General features: G+C 44.4%; 1 long non-coding RNA gene across 1 annotated transcript; it reads left to right on the top strand.

Annotated features, from left to right (window-relative positions):
• The first annotated feature begins 2,052 nt into the window (after nucleotides 1-2,052).
• LOC143649602 (uncharacterized) lies at nucleotides 2,053-13,980 on the top strand. Its single transcript, XR_013159132.1, has 4 exons — nucleotides 2,053-2,123; nucleotides 12,863-13,070; nucleotides 13,160-13,252; nucleotides 13,524-13,980. It is a non-coding gene; the product is annotated as an uncharacterized LOC143649602 (long non-coding RNA).
• Nucleotides 13,981-26,022: the final 12,042 nt, after the last annotated feature.

The following is a 26,022-nucleotide window of genomic DNA, read 5'->3' as shown; positions in this document are numbered from 1 at the left end:
ACCTCATCCCTTTGCCTGGGTTCCTGGGTCACCACCATCAGAGGATTGGGAGAGCTTGAGGGCTGACAGGACTCCGATTTACCACTGGAGAACACCACCTTCTACTGTGCTTGGTCTTAGGCAGCCTGTCAATACACTTGCCCTGCCCGGACATGGGGCAGGCTCATGACACTGAGCCAAAGGCGGCATTTCCACAGGACCCTGCTACCCTAGTGGGGAGAGGAGAAGAAGGGAAAACGCCTTTCTGGGAGTCCACCACCAGCTCCCCCAAGGGCACAGTCATTGGCTTCTTCTCCCCACACTCCCAGGATCTTTCTGGGTCCTGCCCAAGTCATATTTTCAGCTGACCCTTTGAGCCTGTGAACAGGCCAAACTTTCCACTCAGGCTCTCTCATGTGGCTTCTGTAGCTGACAACCACAGTACTTGAACTGGGATTCTACTCCAATGAGCCTGTACATTTTAGTTTTTCTCTTGAAAATTATGGGGCTTTTCACCCCATCACCCTCTGGGCTTTCTCCGCCCTTCACCAGCCCTGACTCTATCCTCTTCCCCAAATATTTGGTGTGAATCTGTGGCTCCCATTCCACGGCCATCAGAATCCTCCCCCCCACTCCCCGCACCTGATACAAAATGCACCCAACTCTGCTCCTTTGCACCTGTATCAGCTTCTAGGACAACTGGAAAAACCACACATCCGGACAGACTGGAATCTCCACCAAGCCAGAAAGAACTTGTGGGAGCCCCTCTCAGTCTCTCTGGGAGTTTGCTGTCAATCTGACCTCCAAATACAAGCTGGCTCCCACCTCCTTTGCTCTTTGTTCTCTGCCCCAATTACAATTCCACCAAATTATCACATGGTGGGCTCCTTCTTACCCTTCAAGTCTCAGCCTCAATGTCACTACCTTCTTCAGAAAATCTTTCCTTGACCACCCCCAAAACCCAAGTATTTCCCCCTCTCCTAAGTCACTCACTCTTGACTGCACCAGAACTGACTCGTTTCCAATGAATACAATACAGCAAGAGTGATGGGACATCACCTCCATGTTTAGATTACAAAAGACTGTGATTTCCATCTTGCCGGCAGATTCGATTGTCTCCTTGCCACGAGGCTGGAAGGCTTGTGTGGCAAAGAACTGAGAGTGGCGTCCGGCCAACAGCCAGTGTTGAACTGAGTGTGGCTGGAAGCAGATCCTTCCCTGATCAATTCCTCAGGGGAGACCTCAGCCATGGCCAAAATCTTGATTGCAATCTGGGAATGAATCTGAAGCAGAGAACCCAGCTAATCCACACCTGGATTCCCGACCCAGGGAAACAGTGAGACGATCCATATTGCTGATTGAAGCTGCTAAGTTCTGGGGTAATTTGTCACACAGCAACAAATAACAAATATGCTATTGCTATGATTAGAGGAAGTGTTATAAAGTGAGTAAGTATGTAGGTTTAGCAGACATTCTTGGAGGGTGGGGTCCCTACCTCCCAGCTGGGTGCTTGGCCCACTCTGAGCCTCAGTTTCTTCATCTGTAAAATGGGAATCATAACAGTATCAAGAGGATGAAACACAAGGTCAAGTACTCAGTCCAGGCCCTGAGAGTTGGTACTGGACAGGCAAAGGGTCAGTTGTGATGAAGGAGGATGATTTGGAGGGGGGAAGGGGTGCTGAGCCTTCCCACCCCTGGTCACAGAAGCTGAGCATCCTGGAGTTTCCTCCACTGACTGTTTGTTAGTGCAAGATCTGTCTGTGTCCCATCTGTCCTTTAGCAATCCCCCCTGTGCAACCCCGGGAGACCCTGACGGGTGGCCTGTCTGCCTTTGCAGATTGTTGCGTGGGGAGGAAGTGGGGAGGGCCGCAGGCCTCGAGTGGGTGGAGGGCTGGGCGGCCCGGGCCTGAAAGGAGCTGGGGGAGGGATGCAGCGCCCGCCCCGCTCCCCCGCTCCCCCTCTCCCCCCTCCCTGCCTCCCCGCTGAGTCCCGAGACCCTCAGCGCAGCCACTTCTCCCTGGCACTTGGCGGAGACCACGCGCGCGGCGGCCGTTGCCGGGGCAACGCCGGGATGCCCAGCAACAAGTCCGCGGCGCGGGTCACGTGCCTGGCGTGGACCAATCCGAGGGCCCGCCCGAAAACAGGTCAGCCTGGGCCAAAGTCCGCCTCCCTCCTCCCTCCCTCCTCCTCCCCCCTCCCTCTCTGGGAGCTCGGAGCTAATTACCGTAATTGCGGTGGGAGAGCTCCCGGGTGCGCGGGAGCAGGGGCAGGGGGCTGGGCAGGCTTCGCGGGGCTGAGCCGGGAGGTCAGGAAAGTAGGACCCTCTCTCTCCCAGCAGCCTCGCCGCGGCCTCCACTCTCTCCATCAAAGCGCTCATTAAATGCCTACTGTATGCACCCCCAGAATGGGGACAGGGTGGAACTGCTTACTGTGGGGGTGAGGAACCCTAGACTCCAGCTTGGGTAAATCTGGTTTAGGAGGTGCAGGGAACATGTGTTTAACTCCTGCTGTGTTGGATTAAGCTCCCCATTCCACTGGATCTAAATTTCCTCTTGTAACCCTTGAAGGGGTGGTGTATAAAATGCCTTGGGCAGACACGGTTCATATCCCAGCTCTGTCATTGACCTCTGTGCCTCTCTAGGTGAGATCCTTAACTTGTCTGAGCCCAATTCCTCATCAGTTTAAAAAAAAAAACAAAACAGCAAAACAGGAAGAACCTAATATTTATTTCTGGGACCCATGAAGTCTTTACTCAGAGAATGTATGTGAAGTATACAGTAAGCACCCAATAAGCAACAGCTAACCATCATCATAGCCCCAGCTCACAGCTCTGAGAGCTTCATGTGCCACACAATGCCTCTGAAGCTCAGTTTTTTTCCACAGATAGAAAGAAGTTGTTGGTTAAGGGGGTCAGGTAGAATTGGCTGCTGTTCGGCCTTGTTTCTTTGCATGGAGTTTTCTTAAAATAAGCCCAAGTTGGGGGGATTTTATGAGAAAGGCCCCTGCAGTCATGTGAGTTGTTCTTTCCTGGACAGGCTGATCTTGTCCATCCCTTCCAGTTCTTTGCTTTGTTAATCAACAAACTTTAATTGAGCACCTACTGTGTTCCAGGTCCCCAGCCTCGCTGGGGAGAACCCAGGCTCCAGGGCCACCTAAACCATGACCCATCTGACCTTCTTTCCATTTCTCGAGTGGGTTCCCACCTCTGGGCCTTTGCACTGGCTGTTCCCTCTGCCTGGAAGGCTCCTCCATCCCCACCGCACCCCCCATTTGCACATGACTGGGTCTTTCTCACCCCACCTGTTTTACACAAATGTCACATCACAGCTTGGCTCAACCACCAGGGCTGTCAAGATTTCTGTTCCTATGTCTCCCCCCACCCCCACCAGGAAGGGCAGTTGAAGAGGGAAGGCTGTACTTGGAATTTTTAGAATACATGGTGCTGAGGTTCTTTGGAAAGCTGAGAAAGGAGGACATGGCCTTCCAGGGCTATCGAGGAAACCAAGTCTGCAGGGAGGTCCTGGGGCTCATCTTCTCTCGTGCATCAGAGCTTCCTTCCTTAACTCGGCAGCTCCAGAGCCTGGAGGCTGGTCCTACCCAGGGCACGCCGAGCATGGCTAAGAGTAAAACTCTGGCTCCAAAACAGCAGCTCCCCCACTTCTTGCTGTGTGAACTTGGTCAAGTGACTCAACCTCTCTGTGCCTGCTTCCCCCCTCTGGGAAATGGGGATAATGTCACCAAGCTTGGGAAATTAGTGGGAGGATGAGATGAAGGAGAGAGAACTGGCAACTAGTAGGTGTTCATTAATTAGCAGGTGGCATTTATATTTAAACAGAAAGGGGGGTTATTAGAAGGCTCTTGTGAAGGCCACAGAACCAACAACAAAGCTAGAACATTTATTTTGGAAACAGACAGGAGAGAAATGCCACTGGGGAGAGCAGCAGCATTGGGGTGTGGAGGGAAGTTCTGCTACCCTCTTTCCTGGTGACCATGAGTCCTTCCCTTTCCCTCTTCATCTTTCAAACAGGAAGTAACCTCCACGCTGTGTGTGTGTGTGTGTGTGTGTGTGTGTGTGTGTGATTTGAGCAGATAAACTGGGAAGGTCCTAGAAGGTTCTGGAAGGCTTGGATCTGGTACCCACAGCATCATCCACAAGTATTTATCAGAGTCCAATGTTTGTGGAACATCATGCTGGGTGCTATAGAGTTGCAAGGAAATCTGTTAAAGGTAGGAAAGCCCTCTGGGCCTCTTACTTGCTGTGTGAGCTAGTATAAGTTGATTTCCCTCTCTGGGCTTCAGAGGCTCTGTAAAAGGAAGATCTCTTTGCAGATCCCTGCTCCTTGCTCCCTGGGTGTCCTGGGGGAAATGTCACCACCTTCCTGAGCCTCCATCTCCTCATCCGAAAAATGGGGTTCAGTAATTGTGCAGCAGGGGTGCTTAAAAAAATGAGATCATTCATTCATTCAATAACTCTTCAATGGGCATTCCAATCATCTATCACACTCGTTGTCATCTGTCAGCACCAACATCAGCAGCAGCCATGAAACCTTGTGCAAAATAGATGCTCATTAAATACTAACTCAGATTATCACCATCATCTCAAGACTTCCATTGCAAGGCTCTCTCCTCTCCCTTTGGGTCTGAAGGATTAGGGTGCCTGGCGTTTGGGGCAATTCCCATTCAGGGGGCGGGGGACCGAGTCCTTCATTAGGGATTCTCCAGTGGCCTCCACTGGAGAGGGCAACCTGTGGGTGGTCCTGTTTGCCTGCTCTGCCCCTTCTGGGTAAATGCTTCCAGTAATCTCCCCCAGCCTGGGTTTGAGGGTCAGGTTTCGGGGCCCCAAGCAGATGTTATCCAGAATAGCCCTGTTTCCTTAATCCTCAGGGCTCGGAAACCTGTCCTTAGAGGAAAGAACAACAGGCCTGCTGAGGCCGCCATCTGTGCAGTCTCGATTAGTAAATGCTCGTGAGGACAGCAGGAGAGAGGTCTCTATAGTAACGACTGAGGAAGGGGCTGTGTGAGTGTGTGTGTGTGTGAGTGAGTGTGTGTGTGTGTACCAGGCATGGGACAGAGAGGGCACATTGCCTGAGACCCTTATTCCCAGATTTTTTTTTACCCTGCACTGATGGGTTGTTGATTAATACTCTCGCTGGCTTATTTTCCCTGGAGATAATTAGCTACTGTTCCTACCTGGAGACTGACAGGGACGTTTTCTAAAGAGAATCATTCACTTATGCCCACCTGGGACCTGTCTTTCCCCTGGGACACAGGCAAATGTGGCAGATACTGGCGATCCAGAGGGAGAAAGAAATTGATTAAAGGAACCCCTCTATGCAACTGAAGTTCCCCAACCAGACAACAAGGGCAGAGCCCAAACAGTGAGGGTCTGGTACACAGTCAGTGATTAATAAACGCCAGCTATGACTATTCCTGAGTAGGGAGTGGAGTCGCTGAGCCTCCTAAGGAGCCAGTGTTTGTAAGAGCCAGTCACCATCTCTGTTCAGATGAGCCAGTCAGACTCAAAGCCAGACAAGAACTCTACAGCCAAGAAGAATTGAGTCCAAAGGAGCCAAGTCCAAACACTCCTCCTGGCCTTTGCACATGCTGTTCTCCCTGCCAGGAACATGTGCCCTGGTGACTTCACCTTGCTCAATCCTCCTCATCGTTTGGTCTCAGTTGAGATGGCACCTCCTATGGGAAGCCTTCCCTGATTTACCCTTCCTTTGCCCAGGTCACCTCTGGATTCTCATAGTGGCCTGTGGTTCCTGTTTCATACCTTTGTCACTCCAAGATATAATTGCCCGGGAGCAATTGCAACTGAACTTTTATCAAAGATTATGTCTTATGATCCTAAAAGAATTCTTAAGTTGAAAAAGAGCAAGACTTACAAAGTGTGTATAGAATGCTACCTTATATATTTTTAAAGGGGGGAGAAGATGCTACACACTTAGGAGATGGTTTTTTAAAAAACGGACAATACCAAGTGCTGACAAGGATATGGCACAATGGAGCTCTAATCCTCTGCTTGTGGGAATGCAAAATGGTGCAGCCACTTTGGGGAAGTGTTGGACATTATAAAACTATAAAGTTAAGACCACATGTACCATTTGACTGGGCTACCCCACTCTGAGGTATTTACCCTAGAGAAACGAAAATGTTTAGTTCACACACAGACCTGTACGTGAATATTTATAACAGCTTTCTTTATAATTTGGAAGTTAGCCAGTGCCCTGAACTGGAGAATGGTTAAACAAACTGTTGATCAGTCATATAATTGAATACTTTTCAGCAATAAAAAAAAATTAACTCCTTATGCACTCAACAGGGTGGATGAGTCTCACAGGTAATATGCTAAGTGAAAGGAACCAAATACGAAAGACCCCCCACTCCATGATTCCATTTATATAACATTCTGGAAAGGTCAAAAACTATAGGGATAAGGAACATATCAGTAGTTATCAAGGATTAGAGGGATTGGGGAAGAGGAGAGATGAAAAAAAAGACCCAAGGGAACTCTTTTCTGGGGCTGGGGTGGCACTGTTCTGTCTTAATTATAGTGATAGACACTTGATTATATGACCCCTAAATTATACTCGGTATACCTGACTCTACAACAAATATTTAAGAAATGATAAAAAGGTGGGGTGGAGGGGGGCAGTGCATGAGCTTAAATACGCAGTTAATACCTCCAGAAGGGGACAGAGAAAGGAGGGGATAATTAGCAAGGGGCTGAGACCTTAAAGTTGGCAGATTGCAGTCCCCATTCCACTTCCAATACCCGCCACTTCCTGTGGCCCCTTCCCCTTTCTGGGTCTCTGCTGCCAGATCTGTAAACTGGTACTGCCAGATCTGCTCTGCAGCCTAGAAGATTTGGCAGGAGAACCCAAACATCCGGAGCGTGGAGGAGGCTTTCTCTGCTCTCTGTGAGGTACGAAGAAAGAACCCCGGAGGGAGGCAGCGTGGGGGCAGCAGTGAGGGGTACGAATGTGGGAAGTTCAAATCCCAGCTCTGCCCCTTGCTTTCCGGGTTGCCTTGAGCAAGCTTTGTAGCTTCTCTATGCCTCAGTTTCCTCAACTGCAAAATGGAGACAGGAATGGTAGATTTTTTTCTTGACGTTGCCTGGAGGCTTTAGTAAGACTGAGCATTTAAAGTGGTTCCCACAGAGCTTGGCAAAAACGAAAGCTCAATGAGGAAGAGAAGGAAAAGTGGGCAGGTTTTCCTGTATGGACTCAGGAACTGCCCTCGGACCCTGAACTAATTAATGGGACACTGCCACCTCTGATTTTATCTCCAGTTCCCTCCACCTTAGCACATCTCCAATGCACCCATTCTCTCCTCTCCCTGCAAGACCTTTCCATGAACTGTTCCTTCCACCCAACACTCACCCCCTAAATATTCCTATTGCATGCCTCATTCTCCAGGTCTCATCTCAAATGACCTCAAACCAAGGAGCCCCCTAAAGCAGATGTCCCCCTAACCAGCTAGTTACAATCTACCCACATGTGTGAGCTACTGCCTTTTTTTTTTTTTTGCAAAAAAAATTTTTATAGGCATACGTCCATGCCCGTTCATTTACGTACACTCTAAGTTTGTCTTTGAATCTACAAGGGTAGAGTTCAGGAGCTGCGTCAGAGACTGTTGGCCAGCAAACCTGGAAAGGTTTACTCTCTAACCTTTTTCAGAAAAAGTTGACCCACCCCTGTTCTACCACAACTCTCTAGGCTTTATTTTCTCCCCAGCAGTCATCATGAAGTGATCTCGTTCATGTGTTTGTTTACTTGTTTAGTGAGTCTTCTGTGCTAAACAGAAAGCAAAAGCCACATCGAGTTGGTTCCCTTCTGTCTTCCCAGGGCCTGGCACGTGGCAAGCATTGAAAAAAAAATGTTGTGGAATGAATGAATTTATAAATACAGGCACAGTGAGTAGCATGAGGCTGTCCGTGTCCTCCAAGAACATTGGAGTGGGAAAGGGCTTCAGAATCATCTAAACACATTCTTACTGTGAAAAGGGGGGCCAGATGCTGTGTATACAAATGGAAGTGCAGGGGCCATTGTTCACTCACTCCCACACACTTTCACACACACGTGTGCACACTGTCATAGAAGATACAGAATGTGTCAAATCTCAGGGTTGTAGGGAGAGTCCAGGGCTGTAGGAGTCCTTTTATACTACAAAATCCTCCTCTCCACAGAAGAGAGGGGAAGCACAGGACAGCTAAATACAATGCATGGTTCTGAATGGGATCCAGAATTGGGAAAAAAGTGCTATAAAGCATAGCACTGATACACTTGTTGAAACTAGCATGCGGACTGTGGATCTGACAGAAGAGGTCTCACAGTTTTAACTCTTTGATTGCACTCATTGGATGACAGTTACATAGGAGAAAGTTCTTGAACTTGGGGGACGCATGCTGAATATTTAGGAATAAAGGAAGCAGTGTATATGCAACTTATTCTTTTTTTCCCCAACTTTTTATTTTGAACATTTAAAAACCTCAACTTACCTTGGGGGAATGGTGAGAAAGGGGAAAATTCAATTTCCCCAAGTGGAGAATTCTTGATATTCTCACAAGCAGGGGAGATAACCAAAGCAATAGGCTAAGCCCCCAGTCTTGGGGGTTGTTCATATGAAACTTAATCCTGCAAAGGATTGGCCAAGACTACTTAAAATTAGGCCTAAGAGTCACCCCCAAGAGAACCTCTCTTGTTGCTCAGATGTGGCCTCTCTCTCCAGCCAACACAACAAGCAAACTCACCACCCTCCCCCTGTCTACATGGGACATGACTCTCAGGGGTGTGGGCCTTCCTGGCAACATGGCACAGAAATCCTAGAATGAGCTGAGACTCAGCATCAAAGGATTGAGAAAACCTTTTCGACCAAAAGGGGGAAGAGAGAAATGAGACAAAATAAAATGTCAATGGCTGAGAGATTCCAGAGTTGAGAGGTTATCCTGGAGGTTATTCTTACGCATTAAGTAGATATCACCTTTTTAGTTAAGGCGAAATAGAGAGGCTGGAGGGAACTGCCTGAAAATGTAGAGCTGTGTTCTAGTAGCCATGTTTTTTTTAAGATGATTGTATAATGATATAGCTTTCACAATGTGACTGTGTGATTGTGAAAACCTTGTGTCTGATGCTTCTTTTATCTACTTTATGGACAGATGAATAAAACATAAGGATTAAAAATAAATAAATAATAGAGGGAACAAATGTTAAAATGAATTTAGTAGATTGAAATTCTAGTGATCAATGAAAGGGGCGGGTAAAAGGTAGAGCATGTATGGATTTTTTTCTGTTTTCTTTTTATTTTTTTTTCTGAATTGATGCAAATGTTCTAAGAAATGATCATGATGATGAATATACAGCTATGTGATGATGAAAAGAATGTTCATATTGTATGTTGACTGGCTTTATTAATAAAAATTTTAAAAATTAAAAATTAAAAGAAAAGAAAGTTGGTTAAATAAAGTAATCCCAACTTAAAAAAAAAACCTCAACTTATTCTTAAATGATTGGGAGAAAGAGAAAGGTAGACAGAGACAGAGAGACAGATATATGTAGAATGAAACAAAGATTTGCTTACATGGCAAATGTTAATGATGAGTGGATGACACTACATAAAGTTGGCATGGTAGTTCATTGCTATTGTCTTGCTTCTTTTATGTTTAAAAAACATTTTAAGAGTTTTTTTTAATGAAGGGTGCAAACAAACACACAAACAACTTCCAGGCAGCATTTCTGTGTCTTCCTGTTCTCCCTGACAAAGCCTGCTCCCTCTTTGGAACCACGAAGCTAGAGCTGGCCTCAAAGTGAGAGACAAACTGGAGGAGTCAAAAGCAAAAAAATGTTTATTTGGTACAAAATTTATATTTTGACTAGTGCATTTCCTAATATAACTTATGTAGACAGCTTGATTGAACACCATAAGTACATGGAACCTTGAGTAGGACACTAGATTTTGTTGGTTTGTCCAGAGTGATGCCCCAATAAATCCCAGAGTGATTTGAACAGTGAATAAAAAAGTATTTGCAAAGTCCCTTTTGGGGAATGATGAGAAAGGGGGAAAATTCAACTGCCCCAAGTTGAATTCTTGATATTCTCACAAGCAGTGTGGACAACCAAAGCTATAGGCTGAGCCCCCAGTCTTGAGGTTTGTTCATATGAAACTTAACCCCACAAAGGATAGGTCAAGCCTACTTAAAATTAGGCCTAAGAGTCACCCCCAAGAGAATCTCACTCGTTGCTCAGATGTGGCCTCTCTCTTCAGCCAACACAACAAGCAAACTCACCACCCTCCCCTGTCTACGTGGGACATGACTCCCAGGGGTGTGGACCTTCCTGGCAACGTGGGACAGAAATCCTGGAATGAGCTGGACTCAGCATCAGGGGATTGAGAAAACCCCTAGAATGAGCTGAGACTCAGCATCAAGGAATTGAGAAAACCTTCTCGACCAAGAGGAGGAAGAGTGAAATGAGACAAAGTGTCAATGGCTGAGAGATTCCAAACAGAGTCGAGAGGTTATCATGGACGTTATTCTTATGCATTAAGTAGATATCACCTTGTTATCCAAGATGTAATGGAGAGGCTGGAGGGAACTGCCTGGAGGTGTGTTCCAGTAGCCATGTTTCTTGAAGACGAATGTATAATGTTATAGCTTTCACAATGTGACTGTGTGATTGTGAAAACCTTGTGTCTGATGCTCCTTTTACCTACCTTATCAACAGATGAGTAGAACATATGGAATAAAAATAAATAATAGGGGGAACAAATGTAAAAATAAATTTAGTTTGAAATGCTAGCGATCAATGAAAAGGAGGGGTAAGGGGTACTGTATATATGAATTTTTTCTGTTTTCTTTTTATTTCTTTTTCTGAATAGATGCAAATGTTCCAAAAAAATGATCATGATGATGAATATGCAACTACGTGATGATATTGTGAATTACTGATTATATATGTAGAATGGAATGATCAAAAGTTAAGAATGTTTGTGTTTGGTGTTTTTTGGTATTTAAAAAATTAATTAATTAAAAAAGAAAAAAGATGGAGGAGTCAATCAGAAGAGTGATTCGGATGAGTTCGCTCCAGGGACACACTTGACAGTGAATCTGTGGAGCACATGCTTTGTGTACTATGCATGTGTGTGACTATGTCCAACTACTATCCACAGGTTGGACTCAACTTTTCCCTTGTTAATGAAGTCAATCCTCGTGCCCTGGTTTGATTCTGTTATATATCCCAGAAAAGCTATGTTCTTTTCCTAATCCAATCTTTTCCTAATTATTTAGGGTAGATACCTTTGATTAGATTGTTTCCATGGAGACACGACCTGCCCAATTGTGAGCGGGACCTTTTGATTAGGTGGTCTCCATGGAGCTGTGTCTCCACCCATTCAAGGTGAGTCTTAATCTTCTTACTGGAGTCCTTTAAGAGGGAACCATTTTGGAGAAGCATCAAAGCCGACATAGACAGAGACCTTTGGAGATGCAGACAGAAAATGCCCCGGGGAAACTGTTTGAAACCAGAAGCCTAAGGACCAACAGATACCAGCCATGTGCCTTCTCAGCTGAGAAAGTTGTTCCAGATACCATCAGCCTTTTTTGAATCAAGGTCTCTTTCTCTGGATGCCTTGATTGGACATTTTTATGGTCTTAAAACTATGAACTTGTAACTAAATAAATTCCCTTAGTAAAAGCTGACCCATTTCTACTATATTGCATTCTGGCAGCATTAGCAAACTAAAACACTTTGATTTGAGCAGTTTTGTTCACAAACTCAGGCTGCCTTACTTGGATGTCCTGACTCTGTGGAAAAGCTGCAAGGGAACTCACTTGTGAGCTCCAATGCCGTGAAATGAGCAGCCCCATCAGAAAACTATCAGACAGGGAAAGGCGCAAGCTAAAACATAAATCCCTGTATTGTCAAACATACCACAGTTGAATATACTTATTTTTTCATGTCCTCACCCTCCCTAAAGGCAAGATTGATTACTCAATTCATGGACAGGTCCTCAGTGCCTAATACTATAAAAGTTTGTCAAGAAAATGAATGTAAGGAATGTTCTCAGGAAATAATAATAGTTACATTATTGGAAAACTTACCATAACCAGACCTTACTTCTAGTGTCATGCTAGGCTGCGGTGGAAAAATTTAAAAATCAGTAATGCTGATATGTCTTTATTTTTTATTTTGGTTCATCGTGGATTTGGGGCATTAATTTTGGTCTCTTAAAATATTGCAGTAAAATATTATTTTTCTGGCTTACTGAGTTTTGTGTGTGTGTGCCCCCTTATAATTTTTGTGTGTACCTGATGCGAGTGTTTCGCTTGTCTCACTGTAAACCCAATCCGGACTATTTCCATCGTGTCATTAACTCCTCATCAACGATGCTCTGAGAAGATACTACTGGTATCTCCATTGCACAGTTGAGGAAACCGAGACATGAGAAGTTTCCCGAATTCCCGCAGCCGGGAGGAGGAAAACCTGGATTTGAACCCAGGTCTGCTTCTTTTTGTTTTGTTTTGTTTCACTTTGGCTCAAAATCGGTCCAGTAAAGCACGACGAGAAACTGAGTTGTGAATTGGGCTTTGAGCTCCATCTCTGCCTGAAGTCTCTTCCCAGGCTTCAATTTCCGTGGACCTCCGTTTCCTACCTGGAACTGGATTTAAATATTCTAGAGGTTCCCGGTTTCCCAGCACAGCTTTTTCTCCCCTGGCCCAGAGATAGTGCACACCGGAGGATGGGGATAAGCAGGTCCTAGCCGGGACCATGAGTGCACTGAGAGTTCAGAGAGCAAGGACGGGGTTTGGACTGGTGGGGGGCCCCGGGAACCGCAGTGAGTGACCCCTCTCTCTTCTGAAACCCCCTAACCCCATTTTGGGCAGATGCCAGACTTTTATTATGAAGCCGAGGCCACAACCTATGAGGTAATCTTTGGAGCTGCATTCCGAGGCGGAGTCCCATTGGCCTGTTGGCGAAGCCCCTCCTAGGGTTCCCAGCGCCCCGCCTTCCACGAAGCCCATTAAAGCGCGCGTCCTCGCCTCGGCAGCCACCAGGCACCTGCGTCTCCCCACACCACTGGAAGCAGGTGAGGTACGCAGGGGAAGGGCCGCAGTCGCGAGGGGTGGGGGGGATGGGTGGTCGGAAGGACCCGGGATCCCGAGGATGGGGCTGATTTGCAGGTCAACGCATGAGCATTTTCCCGTAGAGGGACAGAGACTGCGAAGTTTGGTGGTTTGGAAAGCCGAGACCCGATCGGGCTGTCTTCCTGGGAGGTGAGTTCTGGGGTCGTGCCACTGAGGAGGGATCAAGTATACGTTGGAAATGAGCCCTCTCCGTGTCTCCCCACTTGCAATTCTGAAGCGCCCCGGGACGAGGATCAGGGGAGAGGAAAGAAATGATTCTTGGTTTCCCCAAGAGTCAGAGGAGCAGAGAACGGAATGGGGGATGGGGAGGGACGGGGTGGGGGCGCGGGGAAGAGGGAGGCAAGTCAAGTTCCCTTCAGCACCGAGGCTGCGGACAGTGAGATATTGCGATTAATTTCAGAATCGAGGCCTCGGACAGCTCCTCACGGGGCCCGGAAGGCGTCCACGCTCTGTTTCAGCACCGCAGCTCGGGACAGCTCCGGAAACCGATTTCGTTTCAGCACCACGAGGCCGGACAGCTCCCCTGGTCCGCAAGAGCACCTGAACGCTGATTTGGGGGCAGGGGGCGGCTTGGGGTGGGGAAGAGGGTGTCACGGGGTTCCTGACGCGTCTGGAGACCTACCCCGCATTTGATGGAGATTTTGACGAATTGTTTTCCAGATAAGCAGACAAGATGAAACTGACAGATATAAATAAGTCCGTAATACCTTTAGGTCCGTAATTCCCCGCGGGTAAGATGGCTAGTTGGTAAACTGTGGGGGGAAGGGGTGCCCGCCAAGATGACATTTTGCGCCTTTTCCAGACTCCTCTGAGAAGTACAGTGCCAAGCATTCTGCCTACATTATATCATGCCACCTTCAACCCTAGAACATGTGTGTTCTTATGACCAGGTGACAACTGAGGAAACTGAGGTCCAGAAAGAGAAAGGGAAATCACTGGCCCAAGGGCAATGATATTTCTGACATTCCTGGGTGGGGGTTGAAACCTTGGAGATCAGCCTGCTCAGGTGAGGGGGATGGGTTGGGCCGGGGATCTCTGACATGGAGGAAAGTGTGGCAATGAAAACCGAACCAGTTGTGGTCTAGTGCTGTGTGGAAGACTAGTGATTTTGTTGTTCTAATGTACTATGACAACAAATCACAGCCGGCCTCACAGCGTGGACTCCTGTCGACACGCACCTCAAAAAGGAAAAGCCAGTGTGGGGGGATGGGGGGTCCAAGAGCAATCACTTCCACGCATTGGGTGGGCTGGCCATCTCCACTGGACGAGGGTATGGACAGGGAGGAAATAAAGCAGGTGCATGGACATACAGCCATGCACCAAATATGATGTTGGCCATATCACGCATCACTTGTATGACCCCATAGGACTGGAGATACAAAATCTCCAACTCTAAAGCCAAGGGTCTTAACCAACGGAACCTGGAGCCCCCCCTAAATAAGGGTTCTGAGGGGACTGTACAATAAAAAGTCCAAGAAACGATTCCTCACTCCCAACCAGTTCCATGGACTGGTCACAGGTCAAGTGTGCACTTGTGCCTGGCAAGTAAGCTGTGCCCTAATTGAGGCTCACACCAATTCTCTGTGAGAAGTTTTCTTTCATGAAGGGGAACTTTTCCTTATTGCCTCATCTTCCCTCCCTCGCAATATCAAGTCTGTTATATATTCTCATAGACCAGGGGTGTTTCCCTCTGGCATTTAGGCAATTTTTTATATGTTATCTCTACCTGTCTGGCTCCTCTGTTACACCGAGTTCCATGAGGGCACTATCTGAATATGTATTTTCAGTGCTGTGTCTGCAATGACAGTCCAGGGCCTGGCACACAGCAGGCACTCAACAGATGTTTGTTGAATCAATAAAGTCACCAAATAATAAACCAATACATAAATTAAAAAGTTGATGGTTTCACACACATGAAGACCCCTTTTCTCCTTGGTCTCCCCCACAGATACACCTTAGGGTGGTGGTTGCTGCAAGTGTCTATTGGGGAGTATAATTAAATTTGTGGATATTCAATGGCCAACCAGCCACCTAATAGCCCCCAGGAGAAAAACAGACTTGTTTAATTAACAATTACAAGGCATTGATTCCTCATTAGCTCTGGCAATCCTGGTCTCCCTCCTCAGGCTCATTTCAAGACAAATGGAATCTTCCTCTCTGCTGGGAGTACTGCCTCAATGGGTCCATTAACAAGCAGAGACACTTAAATACCAGAAGCACTTCATGAACAGGTTGGGGAGAGAGAAGTTCAACATCTGGGTGAAGGCTAATTGTGGGAGATTTTCTGGTGTGTTTAGAACCATCCTCTGGGAATGAGAGAATGTTCAGAAAAGAAAAGGCAGCCAGACATTGCCTCTGGGACTCCAATTTGTAAGAGCAGGTTCTGCCCTAGGATTTCTACAAATGTCTCTCCCTGAGTGTCCCTCAAGCACCCTGATTCAATAGTGTCAAGTTGACACCCAATCCACCCAACCCTGTCTTGCCCCTCCCCCCATGAACCCACCAACCTGGGAACCCCATGACATTCCAGGGACCCTTCCCTCCTCAACCAATGTATAGTCTCTGAGGCAAGTCATTTGGTTCAAACCCATTGCCCGCATCAATACCAGATTGCATTTGTGTTCTGCCCTGCAAGCAGCTTCTCCACCCCCACCCCACGCAAGTTCATTCCACATGCAGTCAGAGAGGTCTTTCTATAAAACAAACCTGAACACGCCTCTCCCTTGCCTTCACTCCCCATCCCCAGCAAACACACACAAAGCTGCACATTGCCTGGATGATAAAATTCAAATATGTTCACACAACCTACGTGATCTTCCCTTCCCTGCTGAGAGTTATTTCCTATCATTTTCCCGCCAGCTACACTCCACCACTAACCCAGCCAAGGCCACCTATTGCTTTGATTTTCCAACTTTAGTGTGAGGATGATTACTCCCAGAAAGTCATAGAGAATACAGATTCCCAGGGCCCTCCCAGTTTCAATAGGTCAGAAAGGAACAGGATGAGGCATCTCCATTTTGACAAGTTTTCCCACTGACTCTTATACAAAGGACGCTTCCTTTAATTAAAAATCAACCACCCACCTTTTTTATTTCTCTCAAAGACCCCTGTGCAGGGGATTCAGCTCATCACGCCAGTTTCATTCTTTGGACCACACATGCCCAGCTCAGTGCTGCCACCCAATAAATATTCAGTTGAAATGTAAATGCTTGCATTTGAGTCACTTTCATCAGACATGGAAACATGTAAATATGAGACATCATCCTCAGAAGGTAAATGGGCACAGCAACCAGTTAAGCATTTCTTCCTGGCCACCTCCAAGGGCCCAGCTTGCAGCTGCTCAAGGGTTGCAGAAACTGAAAAGGAGATCCATTCTTACTCTCTTAATCCTTGCTGCTCTGGTTGATTAACTGGATAGAGGAATCAATTAAATCTTATTTCCTGCTGGTGTCTTGTTGGGGTAGATGAGCTATGTTCCCTTCTACCCCAAGACAATTAATAGGATTTTCTTTTCAAAAACCTGTGCTCACTGGGACAATACAGCTGGATTGAATGTGAAGACCCCCCAATATCTCAACCTTGACCCAAATGAATTCAAGGGGAAATCCTTAAACCAAGAGCATTTCCCCCATAATACTGGCTTATGGCACTCAGTTTCTGATTTCAGGTTTGTGCAAAAGGATAAGATGAAGAAAAACATGGAGGAAGAGATGACAGAGAAAATAAAAGTCTATCCTTTAAGTATGTGATTGAGGTTTCATCAGTCTATTTGTAAAGACAATAAGCCAGTGCACTCTACTAGACTTTTATGATCTGAATCATCTGTACCCAGGATGTATTAAACTGAATGCACCTGGTGTAATCTCATAGGTAAATGGGTGCCTTCTCCTCAATCTTCCAGACCACAAGTATCTTATGCAGACATCTCCTTAGATCCAACTCTAGAAACCTCTTCTTCCCTTGCTCCCCCAGAATGTGTTGGGTACCCAGAACTGATGATATAGCCAACTGAGCTATCTTATTACATTTGCTCAGTGTCAAGTTATCTTAATTTTGGACTCTATGAAAGCAGAGTCTGAGACTAGGACCGGGGTGTGTGTCATTTATGTGGAACTGGATCCCAGAAAGCAGGAGTGAGGGAAACAGAAGAACGAGGACAGTAATGAAAGAAAGACAATATACAGAAATATAATCTACTTTCTCCCTTTGACCCAGAAATCCCATGTCTAGACTTATGTACAAGAGAAATGAGTTCCTATGTACACAAACAGATTTTTATAACAGCACCTATAACAATTTTAGTCATAATTGTCAAAAAAAAACTTGCTGAGCAAAAGAAGCTGGATACAAAGAGTACATACTATTATTATGAGTCCTTTAATGATATTCAAAAGAGGCAAAACTAATTGGGTGACTGAAGTCAGAACTGGGTGTGTCAGGAATGGGAGACGGGAGGAATCACGTGGGTGGGGAACTGTCCGAGGTTCTGAACTGTGGTCTGTCTCGGTTAAAGTGGTAGCTATATGGGTGTATATTCTTGTCAAAACTCATTGATTTGTACACTTAAGGTCTATGCACTTTACTATGTGAAAAGCACAATTCGATTTTTTAAGTTAAAAAATTAAACACAGGGGGTGGATGTGCAAGTGTGGTTCAGTGGTAGAATTCTTGCCTGGATTCGATTCCTGGTCTGTGCACTTCCCAAAAAACAAACAAAGAAGTAAAATAAACAAACAAAAATTCAACAAGTGATTCTGCAATAATGGGATGCTCACATAGAAACGTAATGAAACGTGACCCAGTCATACAGCATACACACAAAAAATGTAAATGCAGGTGTGTTCCGCCACTGGTTTGGTGTTCCATGATGGTGGTGGCTGACCTCCTTCTATATTATTGCTTTCCCACTCATACCTCATCAAATCACCCATGTGATCCAATATGGCGCACCAAATATTGGAATATAGTCTTTGCTTTGGGAGGGCTGATGAGCTTAACTAAAAATTGAGAGTTCTGGATCTATGAGAGAGAATGAAGGAGCTGCTATTACTGGCAATTAGCAATCTCTGTTACAGATACATCACAAAACAGTTGGAAATACATTGCTCACATTTTCCAAACCAGTTTCCACATGAGACTCCCTGTCAGTCTGTATCTCCAGAACCAATATTTCAAAGTAGAGTTGTAAGGTTCTGAAGAGGGAAAACATATGAATGGGCAACAAGGCAGACCTGGTGGGCAGAACTACTTATCCAAGACCCCAAAGCTATGGCAGCTGCCTCAAGATCCTGGAGAGATAGACAAGGACAGAAAGCATGAAGCAGAGAATCTAGTCCATAAAGAATGAAACCTAGTTCCAAAGGCTAAATGTATCTGTGGGAAGGTGAAATGACAAGTTATCCACTTAGGTAACATTATAGTAATGAGATATCTCAGAAGTTCATAGGGAGCATAAAAAAATCTTGTCCTTGATCAGCTACAAGGGTTGAAATTAGCCTAGAATATGCTTCAGTAAAAAATAAAAAGTTTTCAATGGCTTAAAACCAATAGTTTACTTTGTGATCTTCCTACATGCCCATGCCCACAGTGGGTTAGCAGGGGCTCTGCTCATTTTTGTCACTCAGGGTCCCAGGTGGATGGGCAACCACTATGTTGAATGTTGCTGAGAGGAGAACTTGGAAGTTCTATTGGCAATTAGCACCTCAATCCACAAGTGCCGTGTGCTACTTGCCTCACGACTCTTTGGCCAGAGCTGATCACATGACCCCATCTAGCCACGTGGAGTTTGGGTTGCGTGATCCCACCATGTGCCCAGAAAGGAAGGAGCTGGAAATACTTGGTGACAAACAGTAAAGATTGCCACAATAATGCTTATTGTGCCCATGCACATTACCCTGTAATGTATCATTTTCCGTATCTTATGGATGAGTCCATGGGAGCGAGTCTTCTTTCTTAAGGACGAACGGGTCTCCCATTAGGAAAACTGGCTCCAAAGTCATATAGGTGATATACAGACAGACATCTACAAATTCTAACCCTGTGGCATCCCTCCTGGGTTAACCTTGCCTTGGAAAGAGAGAAATCACCTTCTAATATTGCCAGAATTTTGCCACCTATGACTCTTCACAGCTGGACAGCTCAAGTCAAGCCATGTCCTTACTCACTGGTAGGACATAGGATGCAAATTCCAATTCTTCCCTATAAAACTTATCCCTGCCAAGGATAGGCTATGCCTGATTAAAATTATGCCTAAGAGTCACCCCCAGAGAATCTCTGTTTGTTACTCAGATGTGGCCTCTTTCTAAGCCAACACGGCAAGTGAACTCACTGCCCTCCCCATCCCCTCTATGTGGGACATGACTCCCAGGGATGTAACCCCCCCCAACCCCCGGCAACGTGGAACAGAAATCCTGGGATAAGCTGGAACTTGGCATCAAGGGATCGAGAAAATCTTCTTGGCCAAAAGGGGGAAGAGAGAAATAAGACAAAATAAAGTTTCAGTGGCTGAGAGATTTCAGAGTCAAGAGGTTATCCTGGAGGTTATTCTTGCACATTATGTAGATATCCCCTTTTTAGTTTAAGGTGTTTTAAAGTGGTTAGAGGGAAATACCTGAAACTGTAGAACTGTGTTGCAGTAGCCATGTTTCTTGAGGATGATTGTATAACAATATAGCTATTACAATGTAACTGTGTGATTGTGAAAACTTTGTGTCTCATGCTCCTTTTATCTATGGTATGGACAAATGAGTAAAAATATGAATAAAAAATAAACAAATAATAGGGGGAACAAAGGGTAAAATAAATTGAGTAAATTGAAATACTAGTGGTCAATGAAAGGGAGTGGTGAGGGGTATCGCTATATATGAGTTTTTTCTCTTTACTTTTTTTTCTGAAGAGATGCAGGTCTTCAAAAAAATGATCATGGTGATGAATACACAACTATGTGATGATATTGTGAGCCATTGATTGCATCCCATGTATAGAACGTTTGCATGTCAAGAATGTACATTTGTTTGGTTTGTACAATACAAATATATGTATATTTAATTCCAATTGTTCTCACATATTTGGGAGTCAAATAACTTTGTTTAATTTTTAAACAAAATAACTTTGTTAAGAATTGAGAGCTGGAAATATGGTGCTTTACTATGAGTTTACCAGCCAATATTAACTGAATACTTGGCCTATGCAAGATGTTGACTCTTTCTTCATTTGTTTTCTCTTTTTCAATTGAGATAAAATTCTCATAACAAAAGTTTCTGTTTTAATCATTTTTTTACATGGGCAGGCACCGGGAATCGAACCTGGGTCCTCTGGCATGGCAGGCAAGCATCCTTGCCTGCTGAGCCACCGTGGCCCACCTGGTTTTAATCATTTTTAAAGTGACAATTCAGTGGCCTTTAGTACATTCACAATGTTATGGAACTGTCTAGCTCTATCTAGTTCCAGAACTTTCTCATCACCCCAAAAGGAAACCCATACCTATTAGCAACACTCCTCAATCCTCTACTCCTTGGAAACTACCAGTCTGTCTTCTGTCTCTACGAATTTGCTTATTCTGGATATTTCATATCCTGCTGTAATAGGTTAGATACTATTAAACCTATTACAGAAAAGAAAACTGAGGCCTAGAGAGGTAAAGCAAATTACCCAAGGTCACACAGCTGTTGGGGGGCGGGGATGGCAAAGCCAGGATTTAAATGCTGGCAATATGCAGCCAGAATCCGTGTGTTTAACTGCTTCCCTCCCCTTCTGTCATAGCTGTGTACTCAGACATGCTGTGTTGATGACGTCTTGCCCTGCCATTTTCACGAGTTATCTGCCCAAATATGGAGGAAATCAGGGGCTTTGGGCTTGCTGTGGTTACACAGCGAGTCATCTACAGCTGGGGCTGAGGCTCGACTTCCAGCTCGAGGGGCCGGGCTCTTCATCTGAGGGGTGGTGAGGGTGTCAGCCCAAGTCCCAGCTTTGGAAACCCTGCGTGTCCTCTCCAGTGCCTGCCTGGCTCCCAGGGTATGTTCTGGTGGATTGTACTTTGAGGGGGTGGGATAAGGTAGGAAAACAGAACTTCAGTGCTGCATCCTTGAGGTCAGATCCAGTGTTTTGTCTTCTTCTCAGCTCTAATGCTGGTTCCCTCCTAGCGAGGGTACAGATCCGCCAAGAGAGCGTCAATTACACCCTGTCCCTTAATGGGTCCTTCAAAAGACAGCGGCTTGGGTTTCCATGACAACAGGCAGGCAGCATCAGAAGGAGATGGCTGAGAGGCCTCCCCCAATCCAAACCTGGCTCTAGATTCTGTCCCCCTCTGTCCCCGCCATTCCTGTCCCTGGGAACCTAGCCCTTGCCCAGCCCAGCCCTGACCCACATCCTCGGACACACCCAACTCTCCCTTCTCTTTGCCTGCCTGATTCCAAGCTACTGAAGTGAGGAAGGGATGGACAGACACGTGCTGGAAACCCCTTCAAAGCCAGGCAAAGGACACAGGGCACAGGGCACATGGATTGGGTGTCCCATGAACGTCCACCCTTCCACCCCGAGCTCTCCCAGTCATGTGTTTAGCCAGCAGAGGGAGGGGAGAGAGGTTCATACCTCTTGACATGCATAGGAGATGGAAGTTGCTGTTTTTTTTAAATCAGGACTGGACTGGGCTAATTTTTTTTTTTTTTAGTGCTAGACTATTTTTTTTTTTGAGCATTTTATAGTTTACAGAGAAATTGAGCAGGAAATACAGAGAGTTTCCACATATTCCCTAATCCATCTCTCCCCCTTCCCAATTTCCTCGGTTAGTTACAGCTTGCATTAGTGTGGTACATTTGTTGCAGTTGATGAAACAATATTGAAACGCTAATATTAACTGAAGTCCACAGTTCACGTGAGGGGCTCACTCCTTTTGTTGTACGGTTCTACGGGTTTTGACAAATGCATAATTTCATGTGTCCAACCCTGCCCTACAAATATCTTTTGCCCCAATTTTTCACATCTCTTTCCCTTCCCCCAGCTCCCGATAACCAGTAATCTTTTTACTGCCTTTATACTTATGCTTTTCCAGAATGTCATAGAGCTGGAATCCTACCATACACAGCCTTTTCAGACTGGCTTCTTTTAGGTAGCAAGGTGAATGCGAGGTTCTTTTCATGGCTTAATAACTCATTTCTTTTTTTTAAATTAATTTCTAACCTTTTTTATTGTATAGTATAACAAATACACAAAGCAAAAAAATTAAAAAGCAATCGTTTTCAAAGCACTCTTCAACAAATGGTTACAGGACAGATCCCAGAGTGTGTCATGGGCTACCATACAATCCTCTCATATTTTTCCTTCTAGTTGCTCCAGTATATAGGAGGCTAGAGGGCTCAAATACTTTTTTTTATCATCACAATCAACTTTTTTTCCTTCTTCTTTTTGTGAAAAATATCATATATACAAAAAAGCTTTATTTCAAAGCACAGCACCACAATTAGTTGTAGAACATATTTCAGACTTTGACATGGGTTACAATTTCACAATTTTAGGTTTTTACTTCTAGCTGCTCTAAAATACTGGAGACTAAAAGAGATATCAATTTAATGATTCAGCATTCATATTCATTTGTTAAATCCTATCTTCTATGTATAACTCCACCATTATCTTTGATCTTCCCACACCTCTCTTTAGGGTTGTTTGGGCTACAGCAATTCTAACTTTTTCATGTTGGAAGGGGCTGTCAGTAATATGGGGTAGGGAGATGGAACTAGCTGATGTTCTGGAGAGGCTGAGCCCTCTAGGTTTCAGGACTTATCTGCTCCAGGGACCCATCTGGAGATTGCAGGTTTCTGAAAAGTTACACTAGTGCCTGGAACCCTTGTGGAATCTTATATATTGCCCTGGGTGTTCTTTAGGATTGGCTGGAATGGTCCTGGTTGGGTGTTGGTAGGTTATGATAGGTAGCAAAGTCTACCTGAAGCTTGCATAAGAGCAACCTCCAGAGTAGCCTCTCGACTCTATTTGAACTCTCTCTGCCACTGATACTTTAATAATTATACTTCTTTTCCCCATTTTGGTCAGGATGTAGTTGTTGATCTCACGGTGCCAGGTCTGGATTCATCCCTGGGAGTCATCTCCCATGTCGCCAGGGAGACTTTCACCCCTGGATGTCATGTCCCATGTAAGCAGGAAAGCAATGATTTCACTTGCAGAGTTGGGCTTAGAGAGAGTAAGGCCACATCTGAGCAACAGCAGAGGTCCTCCAGAAGTAACTCTTAGGCATGCCTACAGGTAGGCTAAGCTTCTCCTCTACCAACATAAGCTTCACAAGAGTAAGCCTCATGCTCAAGGGCATGGACTATAGATTTGGGTGTCCCTAAAGTTTGATACAGTATCAGGGGATTCCCTGATGGTAAGGTTTAAAAGTTCCATAGTCTTTCTCCCTCCCTCAGTGGACTTTGCCAATACTTTTTGATTATCTGCTTAATATACTCTAGGATGTTTCCTGGCATCACAACAATCTATACAGGATTAAAGGACCTCTTTCTTATTCTGTGCTTCCTGTGTTTCAATTGTTCAAAAGAGCTATACAGATAGGTTGAACTAGATTATGCACTACAGATAATTTCAGTTCCAGATCAAATAAACCTTTCTTCTATTGGTCTCAAAGATCATGTGTGGCTCTAAAATATAAACACTGTCTTCCTTACCCTTATATTCTAAATTACTTTAACCCCAATCTGTTCAGCTTCGTTCTTATCTCTAAATATCAGGTTATAGATATAAAACAGCCTCTTAAAATCCAGAAATAATAATCACCACTCCGAACTTAATGTGTCTGCTCTAAAAGCTTAATAGAGGCCCCTGTTTTCTTATAAGCATTTTCTGAAGGTGATCATACCATTATTGTTCTTTTGTCTCTGGCTTATTTTGTCTCACCAAATGTCCCACGGGTTCATTCACATCGTCGCATGCTTCACGACTTCGTTCATTTTTGTAGCAGCACAACCTTCGTTCATAAGTATACACCATCGTTCACCAATCTACTTCTCCGTAATAACTCATTTCTTTTTAATGCTGAATAATATTTCATTATACAGAGGTACCACAGTTCGTTATTCATTTACCAATGGGAGGGCATTTGCCAAGCTTTGGAAATTTTGAGTAAAGCTGCTATAAATATTCATGTGCAGGTTTTTGTGTGGCATTTAAAAAATATTTTTATAGATGACTCTTCACATAGATACATTCCATACATGGTGTACAATCCATGGCTTACGATATCATCACATAGTTGTGTATTCATCACCATGATCATTTTTTAGAACATTTGCATCACTCCGGTAAAAGAAATAAAAAGAAAAAACTCATACATCCCATACCCCTTACCCTCCTTCTCATTGACCACTAGTATTTCCATCGACCCAATTTATTTTACTCCTTATACCCCTTATTTATTTATTTATTTTACTCATCTTTTTGTCCATACTGATAAAAGGAGCATCAGACACAAGGTTTTCACAAGCACACAGTCACATTATGAAAGCTTTACCATTATACAATCATCTTCAAGAAACAAGGCTACTGGAACACAGCTCTACAGTTTCAGGTACTTCCCTCCAGCCACTCCAATATTGTGTGGCATTTTTAAACTCCTCTGTGTAAATACCTAGGAGCGTGTTTGCTGGATTATATGGTGAGGCTATGCTGAGCTTGGTAAGAATCTGACTGTCTTCTGGGCTAGCTTTTTAACTGATGGTGACAGGCAAGTTTGACATTTGTTCCTAATACCAGAAAAATGAGAACTGGATGGGAATAGCTGGAGAAAAATAAATCTTTATTTTGTCTTATCTGGCTCAGACTCAGTGACAAACAAGCTGCCAAGGAAAGAGTGTATGGAAAGTTTGCAAATGTTTCTGGCTTCCAGGGAAAAACAGCTATACAGAATATTATTTGGGGAATGGAAAGAATTGTAATCTGGAATGTGAATTAGATGATAGTTCTTACTGAAGTTAAATGTTTTAAAATGTTTTGATTTTGATCATTGTACAATAAAAGAATGTCCATGTGTGATTGTGAAAACCTTGTGTCTGATGCTCCTTTTATCTACCTTATCAACAGACGAGTAAAACATATGGAATAAAGATGAATAATAGGGGGAACAAATGTTAAAATAAATTTAGATTGAAATGCTGGTGATCAGAGAGGGGGAGGGGGGAGGGGTATGGTATGCATGAATTTTTTTCTGTTGTCTTTTTTATTTCTTTTTCTGAATAGATGCAAATGTTCCAAGAAATGATCATGATGATGAATATGCAAGTATGTGATGATATTGTGAATTACTGATTATATATGTAGAATGGAATGATCAAAATAGGAATGTTTGCGTTTATTTGGTATTTTTTGGTATTTAAATAAATAAAATTAAATTAAAATTTAAAAAAGTGTTTGCCGTTGGTGTTTTTTTGGTATTTAAAAAAATTTTTTAATTTAAAAAAAAAGAATGTCCATGTTCTTGAGAAATTCCTACTGAAGTAAAAAAAAAAAATGCCCTTATACCTGTACCATAGACAGAAATGAACTAAAAATGGATCAGAAACCTAAATGCAAAAGCTAAAACTTTACAACTTCTAGAAGAAAGCATAGAAGAAAATCTTCTGTGGCAAATATTTCTTATAAATAACACTAAAAATACCAACCATTGAAAAAAAAATGGATAAAGTGGGTTTCATCAAAATTGAGGATTTCTACTCTTAGGAAATTGCAACCTGGGAGAAGATAGTTGCAAATCTCATCTGTGATAAAGGACTTGTATAAAGAATATATAAAAAAACTGTAGGAATGTAACGTTAAGAAAGCAAATTTAATGGGCGGGCCATGGTGGCTCAGCAGGCAGGAATGCTTGCCGGCGATGCCAGAGGACCCGGGTTCAATTC

The sequence above is a fragment of the Tamandua tetradactyla genome, chromosome 11, assembly GCF_023851605.1.
Source record: "Tamandua tetradactyla isolate mTamTet1 chromosome 11, mTamTet1.pri, whole genome shotgun sequence".
NCBI classification, from domain to species: Eukaryota; Metazoa; Chordata; class Mammalia; order Pilosa; family Myrmecophagidae; genus Tamandua; species Tamandua tetradactyla.
The sequence above is the reverse complement of the archived record's forward strand: the minus strand, read 5'-3'. Positions and strand labels throughout refer to the sequence as shown.